Consider the following 7,140-nt stretch of genomic DNA (forward strand, 5'->3'; position numbering starts at 1 on the left):
TCGGGACCTTTGCCTTTCGCGGGCAAGTGCTCTACCAACTGAGCTACCGAAGCACGACTCACGCCCGGTACTCACAGCTTTACTTCTGCCAGTATCCGTCTCCTACCTTCCAAACTTTACAGAAGCTCTTCTGGCAAACATGCAGAACTAGCACTCCTGAAAGAAAGGATACTGTGGAGACATGGCTTAGCCACAGCCTGGGGGATGTTTCCAGAATGAGATTTTCACTCTGCAGCGGAGTGTGCGCTCATATGAAACTTCCTGGAAGATTAAAACTGTGTGCCCGACCGAGACTCGAACTCGGGACCTTTGCCTTTCGCAGGCAAGTGCTCTACCAACTGAGCTACCGAAGCACGACTCACGCCCGGTACTCACAGCTTTACTTCTGCCAGTATCCGTCTCCTACCTTCCAAACTTTACAGAAGCTCTTCTGGCAAACATGCAGAACTAGCACTCCTGAAAGAAAGGCAAAGGTCCCGAGTTCGAGTCTCGGTCGGGCACACAGTTTTAATCTGCCAGGAAGTTTCATCTCAGCGCACACTCCGCTGCAGAGTGAAAATCTCATTCTGGAAACATCCCCCAGGCTGTGGCTAAGCCATGTCTCCACAGTATCCTTTCTTTCAGGAGTGCTAGTTCTGCATGTTTGCCAGAAGAGCTTCTGTAAAGTTTGGAAGGTAGGAGACGGATACTGGCAGAAGTAAAGCTGTGAGTACCGGGCCTGAGTCGTGCTTCGGTAGCTCAGTTGGTAGAGCACTTGCCCGCGAAAGGCAAAGGTCCCGAGTTCGAGTCTCGGTCGGACAAACAGTTTTAATCTGCCAGGAAGTTTCATATCAGCGCACACTCCGCTGCAGAGTGAAAATCTCATTCTGGAAACATCCCCCAGGCTGTGGCTAAGCCATGTCTCCACAGTATCCTTTCTTTCAGGAGTGCTAGTTCTGCATGTTTGCCAGAAGAGCTTCTGTAAAGTTTGGAAGGTAGGAGACGGATACTGGCAGAAGTAATGAGTACCGGGCGTGAGTCGTGCTTCGGTAGCTCAGTTGGTAGAGCACTTGCCCGCGAAAGGCAAAGGTCCCGAGTTCGAGTCTCGGTCGGGCACACAGTTTTAATCTGCCAGGAAGTTTCATATCAGCGCACACTCCGCTGCAGAGTGAAAATCTCATTCTGGAAACATCCCCCAGGCTGTGGCTAAGCCATGTCTCCACAGTATCCTTTCTTTCAGGAGTGCTAGTTCTGCATGTTTGCCAGAAGAGCTTCTGTAAAGTTTGGAAGGTATGAGACGGATACTGGCAGAAGTAATGAGTACCGGGCGTGAGTCGTGCTTCGGTAGCTCAGTTGGTAGAGCACTTGCCCGCGAAAGGCAAAGGTCCCGAGTTCGAGTCTCGGTCGGGCACACAGTTTTAATCTGCCAGGAAGTTTCATATCAGCGCACACTCCGCTGCAGAGTGAAAATCTCATTCTGGAAACATCCCCCAGGCTGTGGCTAAGCCATGTCTCCACAGTATCCTTTCTTTCAGGAGTGCTAGTTCTGCATGTTTGCCAGAAGAGCTTCTGTAATGTTTGGAAGGTAGGAGACGGATACTGGCAGAAGTAAAGCTGTGAGTACCGGGCGTGAGTCGTGCTTCGGTAGCTCAGTTGGTAGAGCACTTGCCCGCGAAAGGCAAAGATCCCGAGTTCGAGTCTCGGTCGGGCACACAGTTTTAATCTGCCAGAAAGTTTCATATCAGCGCACACTCCACTGCAGAGTGAAAATCTCATTCTAGATTCACAGCTACTAACATAAATATTCAGCAGTTTCATGTAAGGTATGTAAACTAAAGCATGCATCCACCCTATTCCCAAATAAGCTATAAAACCAGAACTTTAGACATACGAGGTGCGACAGAAAGTAATGAGAATGATTTTCTTTGCAAGATGTGGCAACCCTGCAGGCTTGCGTAGGCACAATTTCTTTGACCTTGGGCTATAAGCTGCTTCTAGTCCAAGCGGCACATCGATGCAACTGCTCAGTCGTGAGTTGTGCTATAATAAGTTAACACGTGTTTATGTCTCTTGTCGCGGAAATGGAACGGCATAATATTGCGCAAAGTTATTCAATTTCTTTCTGCGTTAAATTGGCTGAAAACGTGATGACAACTTACGGTAAGCTTCAGAAGAGTTTTGGAGAGGAGGTTATGTCAAGAGCTCAAGTTTTTCTTTGGCATAAAATATTTAGTGAAGGCAGAACGAATGTCGAAGATGGAGACCGCAGTGGACGTCCATCAACCTCACGGACGGATGTCAACTTGGCCATGGTGCGTGAACACGTATGATCTCATCGAAGATTATCCGTGTAAATGATTGCAGAAGAACAGAACATCAATCAAGAAACGATTCCTCTAATAATAACTGAAGATCTTGGTATCATGATAATGCGACATCCCATAGTGCTCTGTCAGTACAGCAATTTTTAACCTAAAAAAAATTTCATTACTGCCACAGCCCACGTATTCACCAGATATCGCCCAGTGCGACTTTTTTCTATTTCCAAGAGTCAAAACGGCGGTCAAGTGACACCATTTTAGAACAGCACAAGATGTCCAAAAAGCTGTGACGAGGCTCTTGGAGTATATTACAGAAGATGAGTTCCAGAAATGTTACCATCAATGGCAGAAGCGCTGGAAGAAGTGTATGTTATCAGAAGGGAGCTACATTGTAGGAGAGAAGACTAAACTTGACTAAAACGGTAAGCAATATTTTTTTTTCACATCAGTCTCATTACTTTATTGTCGCACCTCGTATTAAACAACACACTTCGCATCAGCCCAGAAATATGTATCTCAACTGTGAATTGTAAACAAACCATGTAGAATATTTGACAACAACCATCTCATTCACAAATGTAAATATTTTGTAACAAACTTTTTTCAAAACGGTAATGTTCTAACAACCCTACCACAACATAGGTCAAAATTTTATTAACGATAAAGTTTTTGCTCACGCTGCTAAATACTGCATTTTCGGGCAACATCAGTCATATTATGTGGCAGGTGTCATTACAGCACAGTTAATAAAGTCATTTCATGTAATAATCAAGAAACTAGGCACTCATCTTTTTGTGTTTCTCACGCTGGTCTTGTAAAATCATGGCTCAATCGTTGAAAAACTAGATGGTTATGATTCCAAGCTCGGATGCAAAGAGGCCTAGGTTTTATTCTGCTATATTCAGAAGTTTTGTAGATGCGCTTCTCAAACACTTCTTGAAGATTAAACCTTTGTAATTTAACACAATGGTGATGTAAAAAAAGTAATCAGCACTCCGAATTTAAGTTACACTTCCTTTTTATTGCTTTTGTTACAATATTACGTACACACAAAACATCACTTCACAATACAAAACATACTTGAAAACATCTTCCTCACTGTTAAAGTTCACATTTTATAAGCTGACTACAATATGCGTATTTCCAATATTACGTCCAAGACTTGACCTTCTCAAGGTCCGACTCTCTAACAACTCGACACCTTAACAACTAACTAACTATCGCTTACGCGCCCAAAAATCAGAGTTACAAGTACGTCAAAGATCATAGTGACAAAAGAAAGAATACACATAGGAATAATATCATTGCAATATAAACATATTGATGTATTACAAATGAAATCAAATCTGAATGTTGTCTCAGAAATATGTCGACTACTTTGCAGAAACACAGTAGACTATAGCTGGTATCGAGAGGTTCAGGTGAGGTGCCGTAATGGTTGCGTAATTCAAGTACCACTGCAATATGCAATAGCAGTTTTACAGAAAGGAAATAAAGTAACTCACTGAAGATGGCACAGAAAGTGCTGAAACATCTGTGAGTAACACAAAACTCCAAAGTAGTCTTGCATCACGCAGAAATCCTCATCCAATAGGGAATTTACTCTGCCATTCTTCTGCCTGTCATCCTTGTCAGCAACCTACGAAACCAGAAACGAAATGTAATAACGCTGGTCGCACCAGGTGTGACGAAGCCGTATGCGTGCGACTGCCGTGTCTGCCGGCCGGTGAGGCGCTGTCGACGGCCAAATTGAGACGGCCCGCCGATTGGATTCGGCAGAGTCGGCGAGTCGGGCAGCACTGTCGGGCCCGGGTCGCCGGCCGCCCGCTGTGAACGCAATCAGACAGCGCCGCGCCACATCCACTCCACGTGCACTCCAGCTCTGCCACGCAGCTGGCGGCAAGATCAAAGCCGGCCGGGCCAGCCGCGTTCCACGTCCGCTGCCGTCACTCAACTGCTGATCCCTCCCCCCCCCCCCCCCCCCCCTCCAGTCCCTGCGCCGTGGCCGCACTCCTTCATTTCGTACCAGCCCAGGTGTGTCAGCGTACACTCCATTCCTCCTTTTTATGTTCCCTCTAACGCCACAAGCTATGGAAAGACGAGGGCTGTATAGAAAGTAAGTTACGATTGATCGCGAAATGGAAACGACTATGAAAATCCGATAAAGCTTTGCACAGTTGTGTTGGGCAGTGTCTCTAGTATGACCCTAGGTGGCATCACGTCGGTCTTCTTATTTCTGAGCTCACAGTGAAACCGTAAATACACTCCTGGAAATGGAAAAAAGAACACATTGACACCGGTGTGTCAGACCCACCATAACTGCTCCGGACACTGCGAGAGGGGTGTACAAGCAATGATCACACGCACGGCACAGCGGACACACCGGTGTTGGCCGTCGAATGGCGCTAGCTGCGCAGCATTTGTGCCTCGCTGCCGTCAGTGTCAGCCAGTTTGCCGTGGCATGCGGAGCTCCATCGCAGTCTTTAACACTGGTAGCATGCCGCGACAGCGTGGACGTGAACCGTATGTGCAGTTGACGGACTTTGAGCGAGGGCGTATAGTGGGCATGCGGGAGGCCCGGTGGACGTACCGCCGAATTGCTGAACACGTGGGGCGTGAGGTCTCCACAGTACATCGATGTTGTCGCCAGTCGTCGGTGGAAGGTGCACGTGCCCCTCGACCTGGGACCGGACCGCAGCGACGCACGGATGCACGCCAAGACCGTAATATCCTACGCAGTGCCGTAGGGGACCGCACCGCCACTTCCCAGCACATTAGGGACACTGTTGCTCCTGGGGTATCGGCGAGGACCATTCGCAACCGTCTCCATGAAGCTGGGCTACGGTCCCGCACACCGTTAGGCCGTCTTCCGCTCACGCCCCAACATCGTGCAGCCCGCCTCCAGTGGTGTCGCGACAGGCGTGAATGGAGGGACGAATGGAGACGTGTCGTCTTCAGCGATGAGAGTCGATTCTGCCTTGGTGGAAATGATGGTCGTATCCGTGTTTGGCGCCGTGCAGGTGAGCGCCACAATCAGGACTGCATACGGCCGAGGCACACAGGGCCAACACCCGGCATCATGGTGTGGGGAGCGATCTCCTACACTGGCCGTACACCTCTGGTGATCGTCGAGGGGACACTGAATAGTGCACGGTACATCCAAACCGTCATCGAACCCATCGTTCTACCATTCCTAGACCGGCAAGGGAACTTGCTGTTCCAACAGGACAATGCACGTCCGCATGTATCCCGTGCCACCCAACGTGCTCTAGAAGGTGTAAGTCAACTACCCTGGCCAGAAATATCTCCGGATCTGTCCCCCATTGAGTATGTTTGGGACTGGATGAAGCGTCGTCTCACGCGGTCTGCACGTCCAGCACGAACGCTGGTCCAACTGAGGCGCCAGGTGGAAATGGCATGGCAAGCCGTTCCACAGGACTACATCCAGCACCTCTACGATCGTCTCCATGGGAGAATAGCAGCCTGCATTGCTGCGGAAGGTGGATATACACTGTACTAGTGCCGACATTGTGCATGCTCTGTTGCCTGTGTCTATGTGCCTGTGGTTCTGTCAGTGTGATCATGTGATGTATCTGACCCCAGGAATGTGTCAATAAAGTTTCCCCTTCCTGGGACAATGAATTCACGGTGTTCTTATTTCAATTTCCAGGAGTGTATGTCTAGAAAATAGTGTGTCCCGCCGAGTACTAGGGCCTTGCGAGAAATTTCGCCTGAAGCTATGCAGCCAACTAGATAACTGTCGTGCTGTTTCTTCTTCAAGACAATTCTGAGCCGGATTCTGCAGGGGCGATGGAGATGCTACTGCATCGTTTCCAATTGGAAATGTTTGATTACCCACAGTACAGCCCGTAATTGTCTCCCTCTGATTGTCATCTCTGCTCATATGAACCACTGGCTAAGACGACAACATTTTGGCACAGACAACGAGCTGTAGGCCAGCGTAGAGAATTGGCGGAAAGCACTGGTGGCTGCCTTCTGTGATGAGGACATTGGAAAGCTGGTTCAACGCTACGAATGATGTCACAGTGAGAACGGCGACTACGTAGAGAAGTAGCTGGAAGGTGTAGCTATCTATTACAAATAAAATATTTCTGATATTCAATGAGGTTTCCATTTCGCGATCAATCGTAACTTACTTTCTTGACAGCCCTCGTACTTCAGCTCTTGTTGTTTTAAACAGGCTAATCCTCCAGAATGAGATTTTCACTCTGCAGCAGAGTGAGCGCTTATATGAAACTTCCTGGCAGATTAAAACTATGTGGTGGACCGAGAGTCGAACTCGGGACCTTTGCCTTCGCGGGCAAGTGCACTAACATCTCTTTTTTTAAAAAAAAATCTCATGTTGTTCGCTATTGTGCGTTGTATCTGCCCGGGGCGGACGTCGTAAGACATCCGTTTACGTTCGTTGTTGATCGACTAGCTCAGTTTTTTTTATTACAGAGGACTGCTAACCCTCTGACCGAGATATGAGCTACCCAAGCACGGCTCACGTCCCGTCCTCACAGCTTTACTTCTGCCAGTACCTGCGTTCGCAGAAGAGCTTCCGTAAAGTTTGGAAGGTAGGAGACAAGGTATTGGCAGAAGTAAATCTGTGAGGACGGGGCGTGAGTCGTTACTGGGTAGCTCAGCTGGTAGAGCACGTGCCCGCGAAAGCCAAAGGTCCTGAGTTCGAGTCTCGGTTCCCACACAGTTTTAATCTTATAGGAAGTTTCACATCAGTGCACACTCCGCTTCTAACAACCCTACCACAACAAAGGTCAAAATTTAATAATGATTGTGGTGTTGCTCACAATGCTAAATACAGCATTTTCGGGCAACA

At 48.1% G+C, this 7,140-nt stretch overlaps 1 non-coding gene across 1 annotated transcript; it reads left to right on the top strand.

Moving 5' to 3' along the window:
* The first annotated feature begins 726 nt into the window (after positions 1–726).
* Trnas-cga (transfer RNA serine (anticodon CGA)) lies at positions 727–801 on the top strand. The gene has a single exon. It is a non-coding gene; the product is annotated as a tRNA-Ser (tRNA).
* Positions 802–7,140: the final 6,339 nt, after the last annotated feature.

The sequence above is a fragment of the Schistocerca gregaria genome, chromosome 9, assembly GCF_023897955.1.
Source record: "Schistocerca gregaria isolate iqSchGreg1 chromosome 9, iqSchGreg1.2, whole genome shotgun sequence".
Taxonomy (NCBI): domain Eukaryota; kingdom Metazoa; phylum Arthropoda; class Insecta; order Orthoptera; family Acrididae; genus Schistocerca; species Schistocerca gregaria.